The sequence below is a fragment of the Acanthochromis polyacanthus genome, chromosome 11, assembly GCF_021347895.1.
Source record: "Acanthochromis polyacanthus isolate Apoly-LR-REF ecotype Palm Island chromosome 11, KAUST_Apoly_ChrSc, whole genome shotgun sequence".
Lineage (NCBI taxonomy): Eukaryota > Metazoa > Chordata > Actinopteri > Pomacentridae > Acanthochromis > Acanthochromis polyacanthus.
In genome coordinates, this window is record NC_067123.1 from 13651178 (window position 1) to 13669698 (window position 18521).

General features: G+C 40.0%; 1 long non-coding RNA gene and 1 pseudogene across 1 annotated transcript; one reads left to right on the forward strand and one right to left on the reverse strand.

Annotated features, from left to right (window-relative positions):
- LOC110958385 (LIM/homeobox protein Lhx9-like) overlaps positions 1-15614 on the reverse strand; it is a 42793-nt pseudogene extending 27179 nt beyond the window's left edge.
- On the forward strand, positions 7417-8407 carry LOC127536011 (uncharacterized). The gene is made up of 2 exons (XR_007944992.1): positions 7417-7589; positions 7826-8407. It is a non-coding gene; the product is annotated as an uncharacterized LOC127536011 (long non-coding RNA).
- Positions 15615-18521: the final 2907 nt, after the last annotated feature.

Consider the following 18521-nt stretch of genomic DNA (forward strand, 5'->3'; position numbering starts at 1 on the left):
GTTTCCTAGACTCGCTGGACCTACCATCTATTGGTCTGGAACAGAATAAACAGATAACTGCAGATATAACAAACACAGAAGTTGATATGGTCATTTCAAAACTGAAAACAGGCAAAGCACCTGGAGGAGACAGGTTGCCAGAAGAGTTGTATAAAATCTTTAGGGACTCTCTGACACCCCTGCTAGTAAAATGTTTCGATTATGTACTTAAAGGAGGTGCTAGTCCACCATCCTGGAAACAAGCCATAATATCTGTGCTACCAAAACCAGGAAAAGACAGAACTGAGTGCAGCTCAGACAGATTTCTGTTCTGAATACGGATTATAAGTTATTCACTTCAATAATGGTAATTGACTAGAGAATATTATCCCTGACCTCATCGACATGGACCAGACAGGGTTTTTCAAACATAGACCTACACAAAACGACACAAAGCGAACAATACATGTTATGAATATTATGAGCAGAAGCAATATGAAGTCATTAGCAATTAGCTTTGACACAGAAAAGGCATTCAATTCTATGAGGTGGGAGTTCCTGTACCTGGTGTTACAGTGTTTTGGCTTTAATGATAGTTATAAATTGTCTTAAATCTACATACCACTCACCAGCTGCCCGGATTAAAATAAATGGGAGTCTTTCAGGTACAATAACTTTAGAGCGAGGATGCCGGCAAGGTTGCCCACTGAGTTCCATCTTATTTGCAGTATTTATAGAACCTGTAGGATTTCTGGATATATGTTGATATATGTGTTTAAATCGTTTGTAAGGGTTTTCTCCACCAATTATAACCGTAAGATTATAATAATGTTTCTCCACCAATATTAATGTGGGGATAATGTTTGCTCAAATGAGGTTAAGGTTTTTATACAGAATTATTATATAGTCTACCTGATATTCGATCAGCGAAGTATTTAGATTAGACAAATATAATAATTAGCCTATGAAACACTTCTTGTTGCGCTGTCAAGAAGAGCTTCAGGAATCATAAGGGGAATTATTTAGCTTGAAAGGTTATGTATAAAATTGAGGTAGCTGGAATCCATACAAGTTAGGGACCAAGATGTGAACAACAAAACAATTGAGGCACTGAACTTAAATTTATGTACATTTATTAAACTAAGCTAAACAATAACAACAACAATAACGCACATTAAGACAAACAACAACAACACAAAACGAATAAGATGGTGAGATGTGAATGATGGGAAAAAGGAAGGAAGAGAACACAATATTTCAATGTAACACTGGGATTAATATTACACTTAAAATATGATGTTCTGAAGGAAAAGGTATAAATAGACCACACCTGAAAGCAGCCGTCAATTTGATAGTTGGCTAATTTGTTAGCCTGTAAATATTATCTTTGAAAAGATAATTTGAAAAAGTTGCACCAAGTTCCAGTGACTGAAAGGTACTTGCGTGCCGTGATGATGATGATGATGCTGCCTTGGTGGATGGTCCGGTCGGCCTTGGTTGATGTGGGTCAGAACAACGGTGGACAGAGTGGAGCCTCAGAGTGATAGATAGCAAGTTGACTTCCAAATTCAAGAGAACTCAGGGTGTCGCTTTCAGGAGAACTCAAAAGAACTCTCAGAGTGATGGAGGACTCAAAATGGTGGTTTCAGATGTGGTCTTTTAAAGGGGTGACTTTGCATATCATTAACTCAGCAGGGGTCTGGTACATCCCCTGTCAGGGAAGGCTGATGTCCAGATGTCCCACAGAGTTACATTTTCAGGAAATTTCTGTAACTTTCCAAAATATTAAAATTTGTTGAACATGGTTTATCTAGGAGCATTACTGATAGATAGCTGATTAAAATGATACCAAACATGCTCATATGTGATCGGCAGACATGTTAAAAATTATTACATTGATACTAATCAGGAGGAATAAAATATTAAAGGTAAGACAAGAGGTAGATTAATGACAAAGTCATTAAATAGTTCACTTGTTTGGTGAAATGGATGTACATAAAAGGAGTTTTGTCCAGAATTAGGAGATGATTGTCTTTGTTAGCTTTGAGATGAGTCCAAAGTTCCTTTGTTTGTGAATGGAATGTCTTTGAAGTGTTTCTCCAGGTTTCTGAGCTTCCCCTCTTCTGTGATTCAGGAATCAGTCAGAATTTTATTGCCCTCAATTTGGTTCCTTTGAAGGCTTGGTGGTACTTGGGTGTTTTGAGCCAGTCTCTTGCTAAGACAGGTCCAATACACATCCTGGAGGTCTGTATTGGGGAGAATCCTTTAAAGTCAGCTCTCGGCCTTGCTTCCTGCTGACTTGATGCTTCGCGCCCCATGCCAGACATGTCCCACATCTGGCGTGGTGTCCTGGTGTCCCTCTTGCTTCGCTGATCAAAAGGGGAGCCTCATCTCCACTGTGGTTGTGAAGGTGTTAAATCTGTTCTTGTCATGTTCCACTGTTGATAATGCCTGGTTGATCCTACAAACCACTAGCTCAAAAAATTAGGGAAGACCCAATGATTGGGGGAATCTCATTTAAGGGAGAAGAATATAAAATATGTTTGTACGCAGATGACATCTTGGTGACTCTGTCTGACCCGGACACCAGTCTGCCAGCACTCATGTCCTCTCTCGACATATTTGGTCTTTATTCGGGATACAAATTAAACATAGACAAAACTCAAACTCTCTCTTTTAACTATTCTCCTCCAGAAGACACATACAAAAAGTTTGGGTTCAAATGGAATACCAAAACGATGAAATATTTAGGTGTTATTATTCCCAAGACTTTAAAAGATATATACAATGCAAATTATGGTATTATCACAAACAAAATTAAAAACGGTTTGGAGAGATGGCTTCCTCTGACACCTGATCTTCATAACCGAATAGAAGCCGTAAGGACGATTTTTCTTCCTCAGTTGTTTCTTTTCCAATCTCTACCTGTGGAAATTCCAACTAAACAGTTTGAGTGGAACCGGATAATCTCTAGGTTTATTTGGCAAAACATAAAACCAACGGTACGTTATAAAACCTTGCATTTACCAAGAGATGAAGGTGGGATGTCACTCCCATGTTTAGAGAGCTATTACAAAGCAGCACAATTGCAGTACATTGTCCACTGGTGCGATGAGGGTTGCAGTGCAAAATGGAAGGAACTCGAACTTAGTCAACTTGACATCCCTCTACAATCTTTGTTAGGTGATAGATGCCTTAAGTCCAAATATTCAGATGCCCTAAGTGATTCTACAATATTATTTATTTATGTAATCTACCAGTTGATCTCAATCGCCAGGACAAATACCTACAGCAAATTTTACTGATAGCCATCAAGAAATCAATAAGGAAATGGCTTAAGAGGGATCCGCCGGCAGTGAGAGAGTGGACAGCCACTGTTAAGGAAATACATGAAATGGAATTGTTGACCTTCTCCCTTCGATGCTGTGGTGATAAAGCACAGAGGTATTGGTCAAAATGGGTATCATATGCAAAGGAGAATGTGGTCTGATTCCATGTATTATTTTTATTATTTTTTTCTGAATTTTCTCGCCTTGCTATTACAGAACTTTAATGTGACTGAATGTTCTAACACTGATGGTAACTTGCCCTTAGCCTAGCCGCGCTAGACAACCCACGGCAACGAATTTAATTCTCCGCCAGGGAGGGTCTAGTTACCCTCCATAAGGCTCGAGGCTGGATTCTCCTAAAACTGGCCGGACCAATCACCATGAAGTGTTGAGTCAGAAGGCGGGCGTAACGAAGTGACGACAGAGGCATGACGATTCTGACAGAAACAACCAGCGCACAATAAACAGTTATCTTTCGACTCGGCTTTGGCCACAGCCCTTAAAGATTTGAAGCTAAAATTCAACTTGAAAGATAAACAAAGGACGGCACTTAAGTGTTTCATTGAGAAGAAAGACGTATTTGGACTTATGCCGACGGGATATGGCAAATCCTTAATATACCAGTTGGCTCCGAGGCTCTGCTGGTTGGGAAGCTAATGGGACTTAGCCACAATCCGCCGGTGCTCTCGGAACTACGTCAGCCTATTCGTTGTGTTGATTGGTTGTATACCTACCCAATTGCTGCAGAGGGATTTCATAGACAACCTTTTAGCCTGCCTCCCTCCCTGTCGAGCTTCCCTAGACCCTTGTGCCGTCAGAAACATGGGTCTAGCATGGCTAGGCTAACTTGCCCTGGTAGTCACTTTGGAAACTAGACTTTGCTCCTCTATGATGTCTAAGGTTTGCCATCCTGATGACCACTCTGCATATTTGCCTCTTATACATGGATTGTTGTAACCCTATACTGTACCTGCTGTTTGCTCTATTTTATTTAAAATCTTGACATTATACTTTCTCATTTGGTGACCTAAATGTACTGTATTGTTTGATTTTATATGTAATGTCCCTTTATAATTATGTAAAATTCTGTATACAAAAATAAAGTTTAAAAAAAAGTTCCAGTAGCAGCAGTGTCATTGGATGCTATGAAAGCGTTCGACTGCCTCGAGTGGCCATTCTTATGGTCAATCTTGGAGGTTATTGGATTTGGAGAAGGCTTTATAAAGTTAGTAAAGATATTGTATTAAAATCCCTCAGTAATGGTGCTCGCAGGTAATGTTTGCTCTTCATTTCCAGTGTGTAGATCTTTTCGACAAGGCTGTCCCCTGAGTCCGACTCTTTTTACACTTCACTTGAACCTCTACTGGAGATGATTCAGCAATCAAATGTTATCAAACCCATCGTAGTTAACGAAACCCAACATCATCTAGCATTAAATGCATGAGCATTTTAGGTGTCAAAATATATCCCTCTCTGAACCACATTGTGAGATACAATCAGGGCCGGCCCTAGGACTTTGGTGGCCCTAAGCAAGATTTTTTTGTGGCCCCAAAACATGCACAGGGCAACTACCAAATCATGTGCACAGCTTGTAATTGGGTTAAAACACACATGCACACGATTAACAGCAAATATTCAGCCCACTCCTGAACTTCCTTTTTGGAGCCATGATGCCATCTCTAGTGCTACTGATTTTCCATCTGTGGCTTCTCCAGACCAGTGTAATCGATCAAGTTTGAAATGGTGCCATGGTGTCACAGTAGCCTAACTTACGCACGAAGCATGGAGTCACCAACTGACTGCTGGTTTATTTTTTCTTTCCTGTATTTTTCCCGTATAGTTTTCTAATAAGCCAGTTTAAATTGATATGTTACCATGATGATTTATGTTTTATTGTAATAAAGACAGGGACAAAATGCGAATCACACACTTATTGTGGTGTGGCCCCCTCTAGTGGATGTGGCTATAAACAACGGCATAGAGTGTTTATGCCAGCGGCTGGCCCATACAATTACACTGAGATGCTGAACAATGTGGTGAGTGACTTGGAGAAGTGGGCAAGTCAGCCCAATTCTCTGCAGGCAAGGGTCTCACTTATAAAAATGAATGTGTTGCCCAGGTCTCCTCCATTTATCAATATATTATGGTGAATTCTCATGGAGAGCTACCATTAGATAGGGTATGGAGAAATTACTTCCCTGACCTGGTGCAGGAATTTTATTTAAGTGTGGGTCAATATCAAACTGACTTTGAGAAATCCTGACCATCAACATATTAATTTTCCTTTAGAGGACGTATATGACACTTCGAAAATTACATGCCAAGTTATTAGTGACTCCACATGCAGGCTGTGTTAATGAAGGTGCCGGGGACTTTTTGCAAGTTTTTGGAATAACATTTCCTTAGAGCTAACTGTCACTGATATCACAGTGACCATCTCTACTATGCTTCTGAATGATGTCTCATCCCAAATATCAGAAACGAATAGTTCTTGCTGGTTTGACAGTGGCTAAGAAAATGATTGCAGTGTCATCCCCACACACTTTCACAGTCACACAGTGGTTTCAGACTGTTTTGCTGGGATAAATGAAGCATAATTGTGCATTAAATACAAACGTGTGAGCTTCTCATATACTTAAAACTCTTTTTCCTCTAAACACTGCATATTGGATATTATTTACTAACATTACTAATGATTTGTATTGGCCCAGAAGACAAAAAACAAAGGCAGCTCTACCATAAAATTCAGCCCGGTCTCACGGGGATTCGTGAAACTGTCACGTCAGTTTTTGTTTCGGTTTCATGCGCACCAACACGATATCGTCATGTTTTTCGTGCCGCTCACCACGAGCAAAACCCGCTGTGGTAATCACATCTGAAAGTGGTTTATACCGGCGGATTCATGACGATCTAAGCTGTCCATCGGCGTTTGCGGCCGCCGCCGCGGCCGCCGCTTCGGCCGCCGGACATTCTTTAAATTCCTATGCAAATTCGGCGGATTCATGACGATTTAAGCTGTCCATTGGCGTTTGCGGCTGCCGCCGCGGCCGCCATTGCGGCCGCCAGATATCCGGCCGCAATGGCGGCCGCGGCCGCGGCCACAAACGCTGATGGACAGCTTAAATCGTCATGAATCCGCCGGTATAAACCACTTTCAGATGTGATCCGGCCGCTGGCCCCTCGGCGTTTGCGGCCGCCGGACATCTGGCCGCACCAGCGGCCGGATCACATCTGAAAGTGGTTTATACCGGCGGATTCATGACGATTTAAGCTGTCCATCGGCGTTTGTGGCCGCCGCCGCGGCCGCCATTGCGGCCGGATATCTGGCGGCCGCGGCGGCAGCCGCAAACGCCGATGGACAGCTTAAATCGTCATGAATCCGCCGAATTTGCATAGGAATTTAAAGAATGTCTGGCGGCCGAAGCCGCGGCCGAAGCCGCGGCCGCAGCGGCGGCCGCAAACGCCGATGGACAGCTTAGATCGTCATGAATCCGCCGGTATAAACCACTTTCAGATGTGATTACCACAGTGGGTTTCGCTCGTGGTGAGCGGCACGAAAAACATGACGACATCGTGTTGGTGCGCACGAAACCGAAACAAAAACTGACGTGACAGTTTCACGAATCCCCGTGAGACCGTGTTGTAAAATTAGAACATTAGGATCTAAAATATCTGGAAACTGTAACAGTAGAACAAAAAAGTGCATCAGCGCTCCACAAGGCCATATTTTCAAACAGATGAAATTTTCAAATTAATTAGTGTTCATCCGCCAAGTTCTTACTTGTATTTGCACCACTCGTCAGGTATGTCACCAGGATTTTCAGTGCCTCAGTAAACATCTTATCATCTGCCTAAACACACTCACATGCTTTCAGATTTGTTTCGGTTTGGACATCAATGGAAGGCAAGGTACCCCCATCATCATGATAATGTGACTGACAGTAGAGGTTCAGGCCTTGCATGCAGTACAGGTTCCCAGGCATTAGTTTCACATCACACTCCTGCAAAAATGTCAAATACATCTGCATTTATGTCCCCTTTATCTTGTGAAATAATAATAACTGACGTTGTTTAATAACATTTGGGCTAACCTGGCAGGAGAAGTGTAACAGTGTAAGAAAGTTGACTTATAATTATTGTTAAATTCCTGTTAAACTGGGACCACGACTATAGGGTTTCTCTTTTGTATTTTATTTTGAAACTCCACAGCGGACGTTTGCCTCGTGCTAAATGCGGTGCACTTTAGCGTGCGCTCAGTAGCAAACCGATCCTATGCTGTGGGTAAGTTGCTTCTCTGTTCGCTCAGACATTAATTTGGTTTTATATGTAAATTCTGATGATATACTGCATAAAGCTCATCAGTATTGTTGTTCACATGAATGTTTAACAGAACACTGGAAGAAACGGTAGCTTTGTTGCTTTGTTGATTACTTTTGATCCAGTTTGTTGGAGCTAATAATGTTAGCTAGCTGCCGCTAGCTCTGATACGTCTTTTAACATGGAGCTTTTCCTTGTAGTCTGAGCGGGAACAGATGCCTGAGCAACTTGCTGTTTATCCCTCACCCTGTGGTTGTGTGTTTGCTGTCCCATGTTTACAGGTATGTTTAGTTTGAGCCGGTTGTCATATTTAACTGTATTTACTGTTTAAAATAACAGTTACTGCACTTTTACAGCATGTTTGCTGTGGCGTATTTTCACCACTAGGTGGTACTGTTGGTTCATTGTTGATTTCACAATGCTAAAATGGGCTCTGGACTGTAAAAATTGTGCTATTTGGTCTAAAAACTGGTATTATGATTCATGATATAGGGAAAATATTGTTATTTTGACACTGTTTTATTTATTTTGAATGCATAGGTATTTCACTATGTTAGAAATATTTTTTGTTACCATTCGTGGATTTTGTAATGTAAAACCTGCCTTTGCCTGGAAAAATTATACCACTATACGATCACATTTGCAGTAGCAAACCGATCCTATGCTGTGGTCTGAGCGGGAACAGATGCCTGAGCAACTTGCTGTTTATCCCTCACCCTGTGGTTGTGTGTTTGCTGTCCCATGTTTACAGAGGAAATAAACCAGACCAAAAGCATCATCCACCCAGCCTCATGTCCACCGTGTCACACAAGCAACAGACCAACATAAGAAAGGTCACAGAAGCAGTGAGGATGGAAAGTCAGCTCACCGGATCTCATGACCAAAGCAGACATTGGGATTGGGTGGAGGCAGCGAGCACACTGACTGCCTCCGAACAGCCTGAGCAGGAAGAGAAACCACATGGGTGTTGTAAAGTGTTGATGGGTTAAATAAGAACTAAAGGAAAGTAAACGGTGTGTAGAATAGCTTCGACCTGCTGTAGTCCTGCTGGTAGTAGAGGTTTCCTTTCCTCCAGAACGGGGAGGGATGCGTCTGCAGCTCACACTGACATTGGCTGCAGCAGAGGCACAGAAAGAAGCAGTCGCACACCTGCTCGCCACATCCAGCACATCATTGACTCCTGGATGGACACAGCTGTCAGAGCCTGAGGCAGATTAAATATCACTGAAAATATGCAGACAATGCAGCACTAACACATGATTTCTGGAATTTTACTTTGAACCACATTTAGAAATATACAAACAGCTAAAATTCTAAATGTTATAATATGTAATATGACTGCAGAATTAGCATACATCTGATCAGTTAAGATGAATTATGTGCCAACTTGTCCAACATCTGTTGCAAGAGTGTTACAGGGGGCTATGGAGAATCCAGGCGCAGACAAAGGGAGACTGGCAGATAAGTGAATAATTCAAGTTGTTTATTAAATGAGAATCCAAACTACTACATAAACAGAGAGCTGAACTTGGGAGGCAGATCAAAAACCAAACTACACTAAATGCTACAAAACAAAACAGCTTTAACACAACAGAGCTAAGGAGAGGTACTCACACTATGGGGGAACTGAAAACCAAGGTTGGGGAAAGTCCAAAAACTGACTGAAGGGCAGGAACCAGAAGCAGGGACCATATAACAAAGAGTGCTGTACAGTACTCTTATACTGTCAAATTGAAAAGACACTTTCTGGCCTCCTTACTCTCTCTCTGACTTTTATTTACAACATGTAAACATCTCACAAATACATTATGCAATTAAAAAAAATCACTAATTTATTAAAACAGCTGGCCAGTTCTAATGACTGAATAGAAAACTTACCTAGAAAAAATGTAGGTAATTTCAGTTTAGCAGCCATAACTTCTTTGTGAAACTTACTTAGATAAAGTGAAAGCCAGTTATCTTTCAGAAGAACTGGCTTTATATTGCTTTTCTTTCTATGATGTTTTCAACATTTAGCTTTTGTTACTCTGCCAAGGATCAGCAGAGTTTGATTTGATTTGATTTATTTGGATCCCCATTAACTATGGCAATGCCAAAGCTATTCTTCCTGGGGTCCATACAACATCCTTACAATGTGTCAATGCAGTTGCATTATTTACAATACAATCCATATACAAATGCAACATAAAACAACAAACATATACACAAGTATAACAACACAACAATATACAGACAATACAAGACCGCTGAGAGTTATGTGACCATCAGTGTACATTTTTTCTGTCCGTCCGTCTGTTAGCAACATTACTCAAAAACCGACTAATGCATTTGAAGGAAGTTTTCAGGGAAGGTCAGAAATTACATCAGGACCAACTGATTAGACTTTGGCAGTAATGTGGCTTATAGTCTGGATCCACAGATTTGTTAAGGATTTCTGTGTTGCGAGAAAGTGGCATGGACAACCAGTGAAGCGTCTGAGTACCATCAATTGCCATTGCCCGCTACATATTTAGGTCACGTGATTCAGTACCCGTACCCGTACATGCTGAGCACTTAGTCATTTTTTGTTAAAGATTTGGCTAAATCCATCTCATTAATCATAATAACTATTTCTGTTATGTTGCTATATGACAAGCTGTGCTGGTTGGCCTATAGTTATCTAGCTTTTCGAAGAAGTAGTTTTGTTGCTTTTCTTTTAGATTTTATCATTTAACTTTGAAAGAAACTGCTTTCTTTTCCCCTTGGATGATTCAGATAATATATTGTCAGACAAAAGGTGTAATATAGTAATCATGAAGTAAATAAGACATGGAGCATGAGATGTCACCACCATTTGTATTTGCAGGCATTGAGGAGGCAGGCAGTGAATGCAACTCAACATATAAACAACTCTGGATGGGTGCCGCTTTAATAATCACATTATCTGTGGTGATGCTCTTCTCTGGTGCCTTTGGAACTCCACCCAGCCCCACCTGCTTGGCCTCGTCACCAAGGTCGCTGCAGTACAACAGGACCTCGAGGGCCTGGTCGTTTGGCAACATCATGATTGTCCTGCAGAGGGAAAGGAGACAATCATCAGTCCTCTCTAATCACAGCTCTCATGAGACAACAGGCTCACTTCAGATTTCTGTTAATTAACAACAACAAGAGTGTCACATTAACATCTTTAAAATGTAAAGGCCAAGTCAATGTAAAGGTCAAGGTAGCCACAGTGACCTTATTTCAGTGAAAACATTTTAAACTTGAGCTGTAGGGTTTTACCTTTAGTTTTAGGCGATAGGCAACATTTAATATTTTTATTTGTGTACTATAGTGATTTTTGGTCTTAGTTTTTGTTGTATGTTCCTGCATGCTTTTATGTTTTGAAGTAAAGACAAATTCCCACTCTGCTTGACAATAAACGTCTTACTCTGTTCTCTTCAAACAAAATGCATTACAAATATTTCATAAATTTTTAATCTCTCACATGTACTGGATTTGGAAAGTAACCTTTGTGTCATTTTTGTAACTCTAAACAATTGTAATTGGTGAAAAAAGATGTTGACATAGTTGAGAAAAGTCATGATTTATGTCACAGTTTGAAAAAAAATCTTGTTCTGTGTTGACTTTCATGTGAGCTATGAGAAACCATTAGGCTTCTAATGGCAAAGATTAAGAAAGTATTCAGGGGTCGTCCCCTTATCCCCAAATTTTGTTTCTGAGATACATAAGGAATAAGTAATTTCAGTTTTAACAAATTTATGAAAATGTCTACTATCATTTTGACATTGGGAGTATTACAAATATTTCATAAATTTTTAATCTCTCACATGTACTGGATTTGGAAAGTAACCTTTGTGTCATTTTTGTAACTCTAAACAATTGTAATTGGTGAAAAAAAGATGTTGACATAGTTGAGAAAAGTCATGATTTATGTCACAGTTTGAAAAAAAATCTTGTTCTGTGTTGACTTTCATGTGAGCTATGAGAAACCATTAGGCTTCTAATGGCAAAGATTAAGAAAGTATTCAGGGGTCGTCCCCTTATGCCCAAATTTTGTTTCTGAGATACATAAGGAATAAGTAATTTCAGTTTTAACAAATTTATGAAAATGTCTACTATCATTTTGACATTGGGAGTATTACAAATATTTCATGAATTTTTAATCTCTCACATGTACTGGATTTGGAAAGTAACCTTTGTGTCATTTTTGTAACTCTAAACAATTGTAATTGGTGAAAAAAAGATGTTGACATAGTTGAGAAAAGTCATGATTTATGTCACAGTTTGAAAAAAAATCTTGTTCTGTGTTGACTTTCATGTGAGCTATGAGAAACCATTAGGCTTCTAATGGCAAAGATTAAGAAAGTATTCAGGGGTCGTCACCTTATCCCCAAATTTTGTTTCTGAGATACATAAGGAATAAGTAATTTCAGTTTTAACAAATTTATGAAAATGTCTACTATCATTTTGACATTGGGAGTATCAAAGAGCACAGATGAATGGGCAAAAACAACAATTTTTTGAATTGAAAATTAATTTTACAACAAGAAGTGTGCAGTAAATGAAAGGGTTTACACCAATCTGGTAAAAATGTTTGACGAAACATTACATACACTACATGATGTCATTTAGAAGCATAAGTCTTGACAAATCTTTAACAATAATAATAATAAACATCTAAAGACAATTATGTAGTGGTACAGAATTTGTTAAGCATCTGACTGTAATATAAAACTTATTCTTTGTATTTCCCTCCTAAATGTAAAATGTGAGTTTATCAAATGGTGGTACATGCTGTCCTAAAAAGACTAACGTGTAATGAGAAAGATAAAGGATAAAAATCATCAGCATAAAATGATCATTATATGCAACATTGATGTGGCATGTGCATTTTTTGAGAAACTTATCAATTCGGTACATGCACGAAGTATAATTCGTTGTTGTTGCTCACACTGTACAAAGAAAACACTCGTTTTCGGGGGTATTTCCTATTTCACTGATGTATGAAGTGAAAAGCAATTCTGCACAACACAGCGACCACTTTCCCCTTATCCAAGTTGCACAATGAAAATTGAACAAAGGAAGTCCAGAGCCTTCAAAGTAAAAGCATGGCTTTTCGAATGATGCGAATGAGACGGCGTAGTTTAAGGTTGAAGAAATGAAAAAGCACAGCAATATCCTACATAATTAACATAAGTTGTAACTAATATGCCAGCAGTGTCCCACACTATTGACATTGGTAAACACCCGACAGGATCAATAAAACTAGCTAGCTGTGGTGGCTAATTACCAGCCATAGTGCTAAATATTTTTTTCGCAGCTAATGTGAAATGTGGGGCCAGCATGTTATTTTTATGCTTAACCACAAGGTGGGGCATCATCATTAATACCCAATAAGAGGGCAGGTGATCAGCAGCAGATATTTAGCTTGGGAAGCAAATAGTATGCTGGTCATGTCAAAGTGTCATTGTAACAGCACGGGAGCGTTTTTTTTTTTTTTTTTTTTTTTTTAAACCCACAAAAAGTCCATTCACATACCACCTCTACTGGATTACTGACACTCTGTTTTGACCAGCCCACAATGCTGCAGTATCTCATAGTGCACTAGGTCTGATCCCAGAATGCTAGTGGTTCCCAGTCTCTCTAGACTGGGACATACACCATTCACATAGGTCAGTATGGCATACTCTCTCTCTACCTCTAAGCCCAGGCTTGAAACTGTCCCATTTGGTTGGGCTGGACACTCACCATGAATCTGTGCCACGGTCTTGAGGGATGGCTCCATGCAGCCATTTCTGCTTTTTTCCCCCTTTATGTTGTACTTTGGCTTACAAATACAAGTAATTTACATTTACTGTAGCTGTATTCATGCGTTTTCTGTTTTTAACATAAAAGACACTGAAAAGACTCACCTAGTACATGACCACATCCACCTACTGATGGAAGAGACAAGACCGTGATGCAAAATTAACCTGCGTAAAAAAATAAAAATAAAAAAAAAACCTGTAAAGGCAATGCACATCAGTTCACCTTGATGTGTGTGCTAGAGTTTCATTGACCTGTCCTGTGTATAAGCAGTTTTTGAATTTACTGAATTATTATGAGGGACAGTTCATCTTTACACAGTGCTCACATTAAATATGTTCATAAACTCAAACAGATCCAAGTAAACTGAGACCTTTCCAGTCAGTTTTTTTTTTTTAAATTGTTTGTTTTAGAAATTCTTCTTCCCGCACATAAGAAACCCAAACAAAATATGTGACAGGAACAAACAGGAAACAACACTTGACTTAATCACTCGGACACTTAGTGGCCGAGGCCTCGCACAACGGCCAAGGCCTCTGACAGGCCAGCCACAGCGACGGTCTGGCCTCAGCTGAGAGGGGACCTGTACTTTGGGCAACCATCACCCCTTACTAGGAGGACTGCAATACAGTTCTGACAACTTATCAGGCTGCAGCAGCAAAGGGAGAGAGTAGGGCCCTCCATCTCCGCTGAAATGGCATTAACACAACAAAGAAGGCCAATGTAGTTCAAATTAATAAAGACATATACTATGATTTGGTGCTCCTACATTACATTAAAAAAATGCAACCTTGAAGAAATGTTGAGGTTCAGCTGGCTTTGGAGAAATTATTAAAATATCCCCAATGCTTCCAGTAAAACATTTGTATTGCTATGTCCTGTATCATACTTTATGTTGAAACACGGATAAGATCCTGCAGAGCATCCTCTAATGGCCCAGGATTATTGTTGACTGTGTGGTCAAACAATGCTGAGAGATCTCCAAAAGCTTCTGAGAAACGTCCCTGTGCATGATCTCTCTCTTCCTCAGATGCAAAAGGATCTCTGCCGAATGAGGACTGTCTGGTCAATGATGAGCCTCTCTCCGCATCATAAAGATTAGCTGCATCTAAAGCACAGGGTAGGAGATCCCCAGCCATCCTGACTGGACAGCCACCTGATGCCAAAGCATTAGGAATCCCTCTGCCTACAATATGATAGAAATTTGAACACATAACATTACTGGTACAAGGTAAAAACTGAAGATCCAAAGCTTTAAAAAAAAAAAAAAAAAAAAAAAAAAAAAAGGAGGCAGGTAAATTTCAAAATGGGATAGCCTTCCTCAGACTAAGTTATAGACCAAAACGAGTGTTTTCTGTCATGAACCGGGCGGTTAGAACCCAATGCAGCAGGCGTAGGTGGAAGGGTGAATTAATAAGGATTTAATAAAAGAAAACAAACAAGACTCATCTTTAAACAAGCAGGAGGGGAGAGAGTGGGGGGGGGGGAACTAAACTGAATCAAACCAACTAAGGGAGGACCAGACGGCCAAGGTAAAACTATTAAATAAAACAGAACTGAACTAAACAAAGGACGGACCCGAAGGCCGAGATTAAACTAAACACAAAGCCAACTAGAATGAGGGGAAGGTGGCTTACTGAAAGTCCGGGTAATGGAGGACGGGAAAGGCTGAGTAGGCAGAGCAGGTGGGGAGTGAGATGATGACCGGGAACTGGCAAGGTTATCCGGGGGGAAGCAACGGGGTCCGAGGTGCGGGGGCATAGCGTTACGATCCAGGTGAGAAGCGGAGTCCAGGGGTTGATGTCTAAGAGACGGCAAACGGCGTGGAGCGTGGAGCGTGGAGCGTGGAGCGTGGAGCAGGGAGCAGGGAGCAGGGAGCAGGGAGCAGGGAGCAGGGAGCAGGGAGCAGGGAGCAGGGAGCAGGGAGCAGGGAGCAGGGAGCAGGGAGCAGGGAGCAGGGAGCAGGGAGCAGGGCGGGGAGTGTGAGTCAATAATGCAGCGTTGGACTGTGCCGAGAGTCAGGCTAAATGCCGCACTGATTGGTGATTTGCTCCGGCTGTGTTGCTCCACACAGCCGTAAGTCATTCGGCTGATGAACCGGCTCGCTGCAGCCAGAGGGGTGCGACAGTTTTCTTTGTACAGTGTGAGCAACAACAACGAATTATACTTCGTGCACGGACCGGAAACTCCAGCTGCTCTCCCACCTGTGGGACACATTGTAAGCTCATTTTGGGATACATCTGGTTTCTGTTGTGAAATCTGTGCTTATATGCAAGATATAGGTGTGAAACTTTGCGCATATGCATTTCACACATTCCAGAGGAAGCGTTTTAACAGTTGTGAGGATACTCGGACTGTTTGAAGCAGTTTGGCCTCTGGGAAAATGTGTGTAAATATTGTGTAAGTACAAAGAGCTGCACAGTGCACGGAAATCTAGGTCTTCAGTCGACTACATAATGCCTCCTGCAGGCTAATGGTGCACACAATGGCCTTTAATAGCCTATTTAGAAAGTCAGCTTGTCAAAGGTTAGGCTGTTGAATAGGCAGCTGTTGATAATGGGAGTGAAAGTACACAGAGGAAAGAAAAATTAGCCTTTGCTGTTAAGCATAATATGAAATATGCTGTAAATCACTTTAGGTTTGACATACAAATTTTCCCGCTGACTTAAAAGTGTGAGTTAAGTGAGCCTATGTTGTTTATGTTGGTTAAAATGGTAAAAGTAGCAGAATTAGCTGAACTTAAAAACACAAATTTAATAAACTTAAGATATTCAGTTGAGTTGACATGTAAATGACATGGACAGTAGTTGCAAACTTGCTTTAGTTCTTTTATAGAGTAAGAAGACAACAGAAGGTGGCAACTATTGAGTAAATATGTGGATTTAAGGACTGAATTCAATACAAACCTTTGTCATGGTTAGAATTTAAATGCCATTATCATGGAAAGTAACAAGCATGACTTGATTTAACGTGTTAGAAACACAGAAAATTTCCATAATGCTGCTTTTCTTCAAACTCCTATCAAGAACAGTCTCTGGTTAGTTTTAACTCTCAATAAATGCGCACATATAAGCTTATCATAAATTTAATGAGTTTCGTGAAATTTCTGGAGAGAGTTCATTCAACTTCATGTTTCATTGTGTTTTTAATTGTCTGAATATAAAAACTCGACATAATAAACTGAATTAATCCCTCAAAAACCTAAAAATGAATTAGACCGATAAATTGAAGCAACAGTCTTAGAATTATACATCTGTAAATTAGTATGATGCAAAGGTACAGATGTTAATTTCTATTGAGAGGTGACTATATATATGTGTACATATATAGAGATTTTTATTGCTTTTATGCTGCTTTATAACAGTGCAATTTATCTGGGAAAATCTGTTAAACAACAACAAAAAAATACTAAACCAACAACCTGTTCAACAAATAAATTTTTAGATTTAGTTTATATTTTTTACATTAACAGTTTTTTGACAATTACTATATTCCACTGTTTTTTACATATTTTTTCTCACACCATTCACTGCCTTTTAACAGTGTTTAACAGTCTTTCTTTCATTCTTTAACAGTGTAAAATTGAGCACTAGATGTAAAATCTGTAATTTGACAAACAAATTTCTTCTCCTTAAATTACGCCGTCTCATACGCATCATTCAAAACGCCATGCTTTTACTTTGAAGGCTCTGGACTTCCTTTTTTCAATTTTCATTGTGCAACTTGGATAAGGGGAAAGCGGTCGCTTGGTGCTGCTGTGTTGTGCAGAATTGCTTTTCAGTTAATTTCTTTTAATAGATATGGAATGTTAGTGTTAGTGTAAGATTTTTTCTAGTAATTTTTATGTACAATATTTAATTTAAAAACTACAAAAAATAGGAAAATCTGCAAAAAACAAAGCCCAAAACAACAACAACAAAAAAGCAAATTCTTTGTGAAAAGTTTTGTATAATTTAACAAAACAGGAACAATCCGCAAAATAACAGTGAAGTTTTTTTTCCCCAAAACACTATTCTATTGTATTTTTCCTGATCTTCTTGGCATATATATATATATATATATATATATATATATATAGTTTTTAAAAGGATTTTTATTGTTTTTCATGTTGTTCTTTGCAGTGCAGACTCCAGTTTAAACCTAAGCTGAGGCTGCATCCATATCTCCACCCTCTGGACTTGCAGACTGAGCCCTCGCGGACTTCAGTCATACGTAATGTGACGTCTTTACTGTCATCATGTAAAGTCTGCAAGAGCGGGGGTCTACAGCATTATGAATGGAGCTAATAGACAGACTTGGAGTCCGTTTCAGTTGTTTCCGTGACACTGTTTGAAAAACTATCATGTACATTGGAGGACTTGCTTTCGTCCTTTTTCCGCCATTATTTTTCTCAGCTCATGATTTTGGCTTCAGACTGCACAGCTTTTATAGGCCAGACGCAATAAAAAAATCAAAAAATTTAATCGTCACATCCGTATTGCAATGAATTGTGGGTCATCAAACTGGTGAAGTCTACAGAAGGCTGAATCCCAAACCGCCCCCTACACACTATCCCTACACACTACCCCTCCGTTTGCGCGTTCCCGGGGAGGGTCCTCCATATTAAGGGCCGTCCCAAACCACGTAGTGTGGAGGGGGAGTGGACTGTTCAGCCCTTAAATAGCGAGTCTGCATCAATGCTCACTCTCGACAAATTTTTCAGGAAGTGCAACGTCGAAATGGAGGAGGAAACAACATATAGATGTAAGTTCCACATGCGTCCATTATTTCTCCCACGCCTTTTTCACACTGACAGAACATCACAAAAAGAGTGGTGTAAAAAGATAAAACAAAAGAAACAAATCTTCTTCTCTGCTGACATTTGATTTAATTGTGCACCCCCTGACACCTTAAAATTTGAACACAACTGACAGAATTCATTTATTCATTCATTTGTTGGATTTAAAATGCCAGATAATAGGATTGGAAAACATGTGGGATGACTTCAAATTATTTGAAGCAGAATGTAGCCCTACATCATTGCCTGCTGATTGTCTGCTTTTACAGGGACGGTGGAGAAAACAAAACAATTGGTGTGGCTCCGCACAGCACATGATTCCCTCTTTACAA